This window comes from Vicugna pacos, chromosome 13 (assembly GCF_048564905.1).
Source record: "Vicugna pacos chromosome 13, VicPac4, whole genome shotgun sequence".
Lineage (NCBI taxonomy): Eukaryota > Metazoa > Chordata > Mammalia > Artiodactyla > Camelidae > Vicugna > Vicugna pacos.
In genome coordinates this window covers 251,404-261,854 of record NC_132999.1, presented here as the reverse complement: position 1 = coordinate 261,854, position 10,451 = coordinate 251,404, and the positions used below count along the sequence as shown (strand labels likewise).

General features: G+C 42.0%; 1 pseudogene; it reads right to left on the bottom strand.

Annotated features, from left to right (window-relative positions):
• Positions 1-4,425: 4,425 nt before the first annotated feature.
• On the bottom strand, positions 4,426-6,231 carry LOC140700852 (nocturnin pseudogene; annotated as a pseudogene).
• Positions 6,232-10,451: the final 4,220 nt, after the last annotated feature.

Below are 10,451 nucleotides of genomic sequence, written 5' to 3'. Positions count from 1 at the left end.
CTATTTGGTCTTCTGCCCATTTTTTGATTGGGTTGTTTGTTCTTTGATAGTGAGCTGTATGAGCTGTCTGTATATTTTGGAAATTAATTCCTTGTCAGTTGAATGATTTGAAAATATTTTCACCTATTCTGTAGTTCGTGTTTTCATTTTGTTTATGATTTCCTTTGCTGTGCAAAAGCATATAAGTTTGATTAGGTCCCATTTGTTAATTTTTGCTTTTATTTCTATTGCCTTGGGGGATTGAGCTTAGAAAACACTGCTAAGGTTTATGTCAGAGAATGTTTTGCCTATGTTCTCTTCTAGGGAGTTTATGGTATCCTGTCTTATATTCAATCTCTAAGCCATTTTGAGTTTACTTTTACATATGGTGTGAGGGAGTATTCTAACTTCATTGATTTATATGTGGCTGTCCAGCTTCCCCATTACCAAGTGCTGAAGGGACTGTCTTTTCTTCATTGTATATTCTTGCCTCCTTTGTTGAAAATTAACTGACCATAGGTGTGTGGGTTTATTTCTGGAGTCTCTCTTCTGTTCTGCTGATCCATATGTCTGCTTTTGTGCCAGTGCCACACTGTTTTGATTACTGCAACTTTGTATTATTGTCTGAAGCTGGGAGGATTATGCCTCCAGCTTTGTTCTTTCCCCTCAGGACTGCTTTGGCAATTCTGGGTGTTTTGTGATTCTGTATACATTTTAGGATTATTCCAGTTCAGTGAAAAATTTCCTGGGTAATATGATAGGGATCACGCTAAATCTGTAGATTTCTTTGGGTAGTATAGCCATTTTAATAATATTAATTCTTCTAATTCAACAGCATGGGATACCTTTCCACTGGGTAATTCTTTTAAACTTTACATGCTTACAAAAAAGCCTGTCAAGCAGCTCTATTCATTTTTTTCTTTTAATTTTGCAAACATTAGGAAAGATGTTACATACAAGAAGTTCACATTAGCCAATGAGGTCATGAAGACTGCTTTCAGAGAAAACAGGAACTGCCCAAGTATTGATTATTAGACTAGGAATAATTAGCATATTTGTCTTTCAAAACCAAGCTCTAATAGACAGAACCAGTCTTGTTATTTTAAAGAGTATTTGGAAAGAGTTAGCATTAAGAACATTTTGCCACAGGGAAATATACACAAAATGTTATGATAAATCACAGAGGAAAAAATGTGACAATGAGTGTGTATATGTCCATGAATGAAAAATTGTGCTGAACACTGGAATTTGACACAACATTGTAAAATGATTATAAATCAATAAAAAATGTTAAAAAAAAAGAACATTTTGCACCTGATATATGTTATTAATAGTTTACATTAGCTTCCCCTATAAGGGAAGATACTATCTTACTTTATAAATAGGTCTTATGGGAAAATGGTTTCTTCCTTGAGGTTAAATAATCAAATATACATTTTTAATGTAGGGATAGTTTAAGGCAATTTGAAAGCTAACCCATGTTGGGTTGTAACATGCCAAACTCCTAAAATAACAAAGACTCCATCATTCACGGTGTTTTAAAGACTCATTAAGTTTGGTCTCCATGCTTTATGGAATATATAGAGAAGCTAGAAAAATGCCCCCCAAAGACTAACATTTGTCAAGAGTTAAAAAGCAGACGATAGCTGAGTGTGATAAAAGGTCATGTAAGAGAGAATGTTTAGGTATTAATAAATTCTTAAAAAGTTAAACATATGAAAACTATAAGAGGTAAGTGACAGTGATTACCAGGTCCTTTCCTAATTCATTAAGGATGGAAAAGGTAGTGGTTTGAAATTGCAGTAGGAGAGATTTAGGTTAGATTTCAGAAAGAACTTCCTAACTATGACGGTTGCTGATCACTGAATGAAGGATATACTACATTCTGAAAGAGCTCCTTGCAGACATTTAAGAATGAGATATAAACTTTTTCCTCAGGGGTGGTTTAAAAGTAGTCCCACCCAACCACAGTGACATTAAAATTGTATTCTGAAGTCTTTTTAGATTCATTAGTGAAAGTTGGTCTGTGTGTGTGTGTGTGTGTGTGTTTAAAGGTGAATAGATATAACTTATGATCACAAAATAAAGCAATAGATTCCACAGCACAGTGACAAAACTAGGTGGCACAATAAAAGCCACATACCTTGTGAATATGCTGTTCATAAAAGAAATTAGGAAATCCTCAGCTTATGAAAACTAAGTGTTGACTTCGAGGTTATTTTAAATGAAGCAGTGCATTGATGGAGCCATCAATTTTTATGAAAATCAGAAAAAAAATCTCATAAAAGCCCCTTCTTTGCCTTGCCTTGAGAATATTTTAAAAACAGCAAATTTATAAATAAAACAGAGAATAGTCCTTAAAATAAAAAGTCTGAGTGTAAAGTCTATCAGCTAGAATGCAGCTCTTCCACTTCCCTTGCATCCAGATAAGAATACAAAAGCTTGGGAAAGCTGGGTGGATTATTCAGGTTCCCTTGCTAGGGGCAAAGACAGGGACAGAAACAAAGTGTCTGCTGTGGCACACTGCCCAGATGCCTCCCCCAGCCCGCCCCACTTGTATAGGCTCATTCCGTCTGTCAACAGCTAGGAGTGCTGGTTGCTGAAACAAACAGCCAGTTTCCTCTCCAGGAATTCCCTCTTTCTCTGGACACTGTCCTCTGCCAAAGGAAAGCTGCCTTGCCCAAGTCTGTGCTTTCTCCCTAGGGACAGCGTGCGTTCCACGACTAACTCATGCGGGGCCAGGGGAAATTCAAAGGACCAGCCTCTTTGCCTCAATTCAGGATAATCCAGGACCCTTTGAAGGGCCATTCTAGCTCCAGTGCTTCCCCATGGGATCTGCTGAAGCCTTTGGTTCAACTGTACCACGGTTCAGTGTCTCCATCTGTCTTGTCCTGGTTCCACTGCTTCAATTATGGAAGACAAAAGGAGCTTCCCAGAATGCTTATGTATTTCTCTGTGCTGTCACTACTGTGGAATAAGACAGAGGAGGGAAGCAGTTAGTTTAAGGGTTAAAACTGGAAGTGAAATAGAAGAATAGATGGAGACGGCAAAAAGAAGAAGTGAAATCAAACTACTTCCTTTCTCCTCCATCTCAAGCTCCACTTGTACACAGAGACTGAGAGCAACAGATGGACCCTAACTCCTTCCTGACTAGATGATGGACTTCTGTCAGGGGCATTCTTCCGTCCCTTGCTGGGTAAATTCCCAACTGCTTGCTTTTCAGGGGCAAAGAATTAAACTCTTATTACTACTGATTACGTGGATATTTAGGATCTTGTTCTGAATCTACTAATATTTATTGACTGTGTTCATCCAAGGGAAATATAAAAAATTACAGAAATACGTATTAGGATTCTTTAGCCAGGGCACATTCAAAATATTATTCAGACAACTTAGCAGTTCACGCTAAGAGTACCAAAATGATGACAATTGCACTACTACAAAACCACAGTCTTCTGTTCATTGTGGACCCCTCATACATAACCCATCACTTAAATTTTACCATTTTACCTCCCGCATTGTTCTTTCATATCCTGTGATCTCTAGCCCCACTGCTGTTGCACCAGTTCAAGCACCCATCATTTTTATCTTTGCCTTTATTTTGACATAATTTCCTACTTAAAGACAAATGGCAAAAATAGTGAAAGAACTTCCATATACCCTTCACCCAAATTCCTCACATGTTAATGTTTTTTTTTTAGCTTTAAAAGACCATTTATTAATCTTGAATATTTACAACTCATGGATTAAAATACTTTTAATTTATTACCAATAGGCTATTTTGGGTGATTTTGTTTGAAAGGGGCTTTACCTGTTATCTATACCATTTTGATTTCTGATGGAAGAGAATTCTGGGCTGTTTTTCTAACTTTATATCCCTCTTTCTAGAATTTTTGAACCAGTAAACTTAGTAAATTTTAACAACAACCTCATTAACAGGCTAGAAATGGTTTCCCATCTCTGAAAAGGTCCCACTGACTTTTTAGCCACTGCCACATAAAGGCTCCCAAATAACCTATTGTGAAAAGCACATACCATTACAAATAATGGCACTAAGTGACCTCAAACACACACCGCTACCATTCTGATGGGAAACTGGAAATGCTAACATTGATTAAATAATGAAGACTGGCCGTGGACTCACTTAAAGAAACACAGTAATAGGGAACATGGAGGCAAAGTAAGGATTCATGAAGAACCTATCAAGGAGAACTGATACTCCATTTAAATAACAAAAACCCCTCTAGGTTAAACAGGTCCTTTGTACACTACGATTGTTAGACCCTAAGTAAAAACATCTTTAAAGCTGTAAGAAAATTTCTATAAATTACGCTATAACTTAATGTTTTGCATGGTTTTAAAATGTTCATACTGCTTTAATTTACTTAATTTTACATGAAGATATAAAAAATAAATATTGCCATGCATAACTTGCTGACATTTAAAATACCACAAATAAATAACTTGCAATGGTGTCTACAGAAACTACTCCTGCATACTTATTGTTAGTTATGGAGGACTCAAGCAAGTCTATTTTTATATAGCATCCTCAACTGAAAAAGCTTCAAAACAAGCCTAACATAATGCCCTTAAATGATCAAGAAAATGCTACAGGGAAGAAAACAGTACAAACCAAAACTGGAGTGCAAACACCTTTTTTGCCGTAGGTTTTAATGGAAAGGGGTTGTGAGCTATGGGGTTCCTTCCCGAGAGCATGCTGGAAACACGGAAAGTGAAGTTGGGGAAACTGGGAATCCTTCCTCAGTCAACTTCTTATCCAACTTCAGTTTCCTGAAACATCCCTGGTTAAGACTCCTGTGATTAAAAAGACAGACAAGCACTTATAAAAGTCCATCAAGGTTCCTCATTAAAGCTGAAGTCACACACTAGAGACAGGTGGTCTGAAGGGTAATTGAAGGATGGTAGGCGGTTGGGTCCGATCTGTTCTTCGGTGAGCAAATCCAGAGCCGAGCGCACACTGAGAGCGTGCTTGGAATACCAGATGTAGTCCAGGGTGTGCCAGCACTCCCCTGAGGTCCAGATCTTCCAGGTCGTGTATGGGGGCTCCGACTGCCCATCAGCACTCAGCAGCTTGTAGGCGCTGTTCAGGTTGAGGCTGGAGGAAGCGAAGTGTTTGTAGACCTCCTCCGTGGGCTCCGCATTAAAGTCCCCACAAACAATAAGGGGAATCTTGGCTCCTTGGGTGATGTTCTGCAGGTTCTGGAGAAGGTCGCAGCCTTGAGCTGATCGAAATCGCTCCCAGCCAGTACGTGCTTTTAAGTGGGTGACGGCGATGCAGAACTGTCGGCTGGACTCCTTGCACTCCAGTGTCTGGGCGATGGCCACCTGATTGGTTTTCAGAGTCATGGCTGTCAGCCTGATGTTGGCACTGTTGACTAGCTTGAATCGGTTCTGAAGAAAAAACAGGGCACAGCCATCCGGCCGGTTCTTGTGTTCTACGTCTAGACATGGTGACCAGGGCTTGGGGAAGAATGTGCCTTGATAGCCCAGTCTACTGAGAAGTGGGTGGAAGTTGTCAAAATAGTGGTCCACCTCTTGGAGGCACAGGATATCGGGCCGGTAGGCTAGGATTTCTTCCAGGATGAGACACTTCTTTCTTCCCACTTGAGTGCTTCGATAGGGCACTGGACAAAGTTGTCTTTGCCTTCTCCAAGAGCTTGGGCGAGGATGTTCCACTGCATGACCCTAATAGGTGGGTGGTGGCTACTGGGGCAGTCTGCCCTCAGATCCACAAAATCCCTCTGGAAGCGGGGAGGGCGAGTGTGCAGGACAGCCCTGCATTCCTCGAGGAGCTCTTTAGGATCAATGGGCTCCAGATGTTCTGGGTCAGGTGCCACCAAATACTCTGGGTGCTGGGAGGCGGCGCTGCTGTTCAGTGTCTTGGCGAGAGCGCTATAGAGTCTGCTCGTACCGTTTCCCATGGAATACACTGTTCGGGAGCAGCACCTCGCGACGCCGCGGGCCGCTGAGGCCGCCGCCAGTAGCGGGGCGGGGGGGGGGGGACGCGGGCCGGGGGGCGGTCGCGGGCGGGGGCGAGCGGCGGCGCGGCCGCGGGCCGGGCGGGCGACACAGGCCGGGCGCGTCCCTCTGCAGCAGGGCGGAGCAGAGCCGCCGCGGGCTCTGATACATGCCGGGCGCCGCCGCCACAACCGCCGCGGCCCCTCGCGCGCCCGGCCGACCCGCGGGGCCCGGCCGAGGCGGGCGAGCCGAGCAGACTCTCAAGCCCGTCCAGACGGCGGCTCCCGGGCTCCTTCTCGCCCAGCGGCGGCCCGGGGGAGAGTCCTGAGCAGGCGAGCCGGAGATGAAGAGGCTGGAGCGGCGGCAGCTGCGGCCGCTGACTAGCTGTCTATGTTAATGTTTTATGATATTTGTTTTCTTTCTTTTCTTTCTCTCTATTTTTCCCTGAACTATTTCAGAGTAGACATGAGGCATCTTTACTCATCCACCCAACACCTCATGGTGTATTTTTTAAAAACAAGGGCTCTTTATTACATAACTGCAGTACAAGAATCAAAATTAGGAAATTAACATCGATATCAGTGTTATCTGACTTACAGACCTTATTCTGATTTCACAGTTTGTCTCATTATGTCCCTGCAACAGAAGAAAACCCGGAGTCATGCGCTGCATTCAGCTGTCATGCCTCTTTCGCCTTCTTTCACTGGGAACAATTCCTCAGCATTTCTTTTCATGACATAGGCATTTTTGAAGTGGATGGGCTAATTATTTCATACACTGGCCCCCCCAGTCTGGGTTTATCTGATGATTCTTCATGATCAGCCTCAGGTATGGATTTCTTCTCAGTGAATCACATGGGGAGGCACATAGTATCAATCTGACCCATTACCAGTGGTGTCAACTTGATCATCCAGTCAAGGTGGAGTCTACCAGTTTCTTTACCGTAAAATTACTATTTTTCCTTTTAATGAATGAGTATCTCATGAGAAGAATCTAATCATTTTTCACCAGGGTGGCACAATAGCCTGTGCTGGATAACTTTGATTAGCTTGGCCATGTCCCCATCCCAACCTTCTGCATCCTTCTTTGTGGCCTACAACGTTGAACTGTGTGGACTGTATTAGCTTGGCCCTCTGGCTTCTGGGTGGGTTTGGTTAATGGGGGGGGTCCTGCAGGAGATATGAAGAGAGTGGAGAGTGAGAGAGTGAGTCCGGGGACCCCCAAGGACAGGTGCTATTCCTCAGCTGAAGGGCAGGGCACTTCTCGGCCTGCAGCTCTGGGTTTTGTAACTACCCCTTCCCCTTGCTGTCCTGAGCCTAGGGGTGTAGCACACATCCCTTATAGTTTCTCTACATTTCCCACATTCTTCCCCACACCTTTGTGGACTCTCCTTATGTTTCTCAATTTGAACGTGTCATACGTTTCCTGCAAGGGCCTTCACGATACAGCCTCCTGTGACATTCGTACTTTTCTTTCCCATTTTCTCTTAGTTGCAGATATGCTGGTCTACACTGATGTCAATCCTGGCTTGCCCTTCTGTCCATCTGACCTGGGCAGAAAGTACACTTGATGCTAAAGGCTTCAGTGAATTACATCAAAGATGAGCTTCTCTGCTCCGCAGCCAGGCCTCCAGCTTGCCTGGGGACTTCTTACTCTCCCAACTCTAGCACAACGTGTGACTTCTGCGGACTTCTGCCTTGGCTTGCTGCTTAACATTGACTTCCTACCAGGGCAGAGTCCCCTTCTGACCCAATTTCTTTTTTTGATGTGGACTCTAATATTCTGCTTCACTCTGCTGGCCCCTTTCTCCAGATGCTGGACCCTTGCCCCCAGACCCCCACATATTTTGATGGATGCTGTTTGCACCACCGTTCTTCTGTCTGCCCTGCCAGACCTCTCTCCACCTTGTTTTCTCCCTCCCTTCTCCATGCTGGCCCATATGTGCCCACTAACCCTTTCTGGCTCCAGCTGGGTTTGGCCAATGGGCGAGTCCTGACTGGAGATCCCAGGGAGTGTCTGGGTGAGACAGAGGTATTGTATCACTAGCTTCTCCCCTCTGGGGTTACCTTGAGCTGCCCACCTCCTTCTATTGAAGAGCAGAGCTCTGTTCCAGGTGGTCCTCTGCTTCCAGATTCTAGGAACTGCTTTCACGCCTCACTCCTTCTGGTCTAGGGATGGTTACAGCCTAGGTGGGTAGTGACGTACTGCATTTTCCCTTGTGATTTCAACCTACAACCTTAGAAACAGTCCCTTAATTGAACTTCCCTGAATTTTCCTGAGTGTGATGGATGCTTCCTTCTAGGACCCTGGCTGATACAGGTTTGATAGTGACAACTGAATCTGTCTTGGCAGATCACCTGGTGCCAGAAACCTCATTTTGTCAAAATGTCCCCCAATGTTAATCAGTGGATCTCAGACACTGATGACTGCTGCAACCCAGCTAGGGGGTCACTGTGCCCTTTTGGACTGCTTATTTGACTGCAGACTACCTCCTTGGGCACCCATCCTGCAGCTGGGTCAGCTTCTCCCATCTTTGTCCCTGCCCAGTCCTGGTTTCATTCCCCTCATTACTCACTCTTGCTGTTGAAGTATTAACATGACTTGTAGCAGAAGCAACATTTGCCCAGGTGAAAACATGAATCTCCTTTTCTGTAAGCTACATGAGGCAGATTTTTTCAGTCTGGACCTGAACTGTATGGTGGACAGACCCCGGAAAAGTAGCCTTCTAACTCAGTTCTGTGATGGATGCAAAAATATGTCTAAAATATTTATATAACCATCAAGGACATGCTTTTCAATATGATTTATAATATAGCTTACTAGTTTAAATTTTTAGTTACTTTAGATGTTAAAAATAAGTATAAACTGGTTTCATTCTACAAGAATTTGTTGTCAAGGAAATTCTGTACCTACTTGATAACTCTCTAAGGTTCTCCATTTGTGGAGATATTTGAATGTGTTTTAAAAACTGAGCCAGTAGATTAGTAGTCACGTTTTAGTGTTTTTCAGCTGTTTTTAGGATAATAAAAATTTCACTGTAACTCAGAAATGCATCTTTGTATCTTAAATTGTGCCAGGTACAAAGGATAATTTGTAGTGAAATGTCCTAAGTTACAGCATGTCACTTTGAAGCACCTTTGGCTTAGACTGCATCATGAGATCATTACATTTAGAGTTTTCTAGTATGCTATTTTAATAGTATATTAATTTGTTGGTCATGTGTAAACTCTATATACCTTTTCATGTGATATTACCTACTGTAACATTTTGGAATAGCTATTTGTACTCCGTTTTGAGTTGGTTGGTTCACGATTTGACAGGCTTTGCTATTTGTCTTATGTTAAATGATTGATGGTCTCAGTCCAGTTCCTAATGTGCTTGTGTTTATCTCTGTTGAGGCTGGCGTTAATAGGTCTTCTCAACAAAGGTGCCAAGGACTGACCTGGAACAGACTCTAAATTAATTTTTAGCTTTGGAGATGTTCCTTCTAGGTCAGGATTGAGGCCAACTAGTAGCACAATGCACCAGAGCAGAATTGTCACTGCTGTGTTTCTCCTGAATGGGAGGGACTGTTAAAACTAGACAACGATGTTAAATAAATTCATTAGTTAGAAGACAAGCAACATCTAGAATCTTACTTGAAATGTTTTAAGGCCTAATATACCTATAGTAAAGATAGATATTAAGGGAATTTGCAATAGATTTCATAAGCAATTCTGTGGAATCCTCATTATAACCAGAGCTTTAATATTGAGAGGTTAGCTGTATTGTTCGCCAACCCCCAGTTTTATTAAAAAATAATTGACCAATATCATTGTATATAGTTAAAGTGTACAACATGATAATTTAATATACATATACATTGCAGAATGATTACCAACATCAATATAAATAACATATCAATCATCTCACACAGCTAATCTTTTTTTTTTTTTTTTTGTAGTGAGAAACGTGAAGATCTAGTCTCGGCAACTTCCCTTTCAATTATACAATACCACGTTATTAACTGTAGTCACCATGCTGTGCATTAGATCTTAAGAACTTACTCACCTATACCTGAGACTTTGTGCTCTTTGACCTACATCTCATTTGTATATGCCATCTATTTGACCTTCCTTTTCTATTTGTGCAGTTTCCAAAGAATAAACAGGAAGAAGAGAAAAAAAACACTTAGGGGAAGAATTTAATCATTTTATTTTATGAATAAATTATTGGATTAAAAAATGGCTTTGATAAAATGATGTCATAATTCTGCTTGCAGATTTTTTTTAAATTGTTGGGAAGGGCCATCCAAAATTGTATTAATTGTTGTTTTACTTGAACAAGCTCACACTAATGAAGCAGAGGATAATTGTACAAATAGCAGGAGCCTGAAAGAGGTAGAACTAATTAAAACATAAAATCCTGCTCCCTGGATTTTATTAAAATTTCTGCTTCTCCACTGCTTGACTTCTTGTAGAGTTGGTCTAGCTTATTGCCAGCCGTCAACCTGG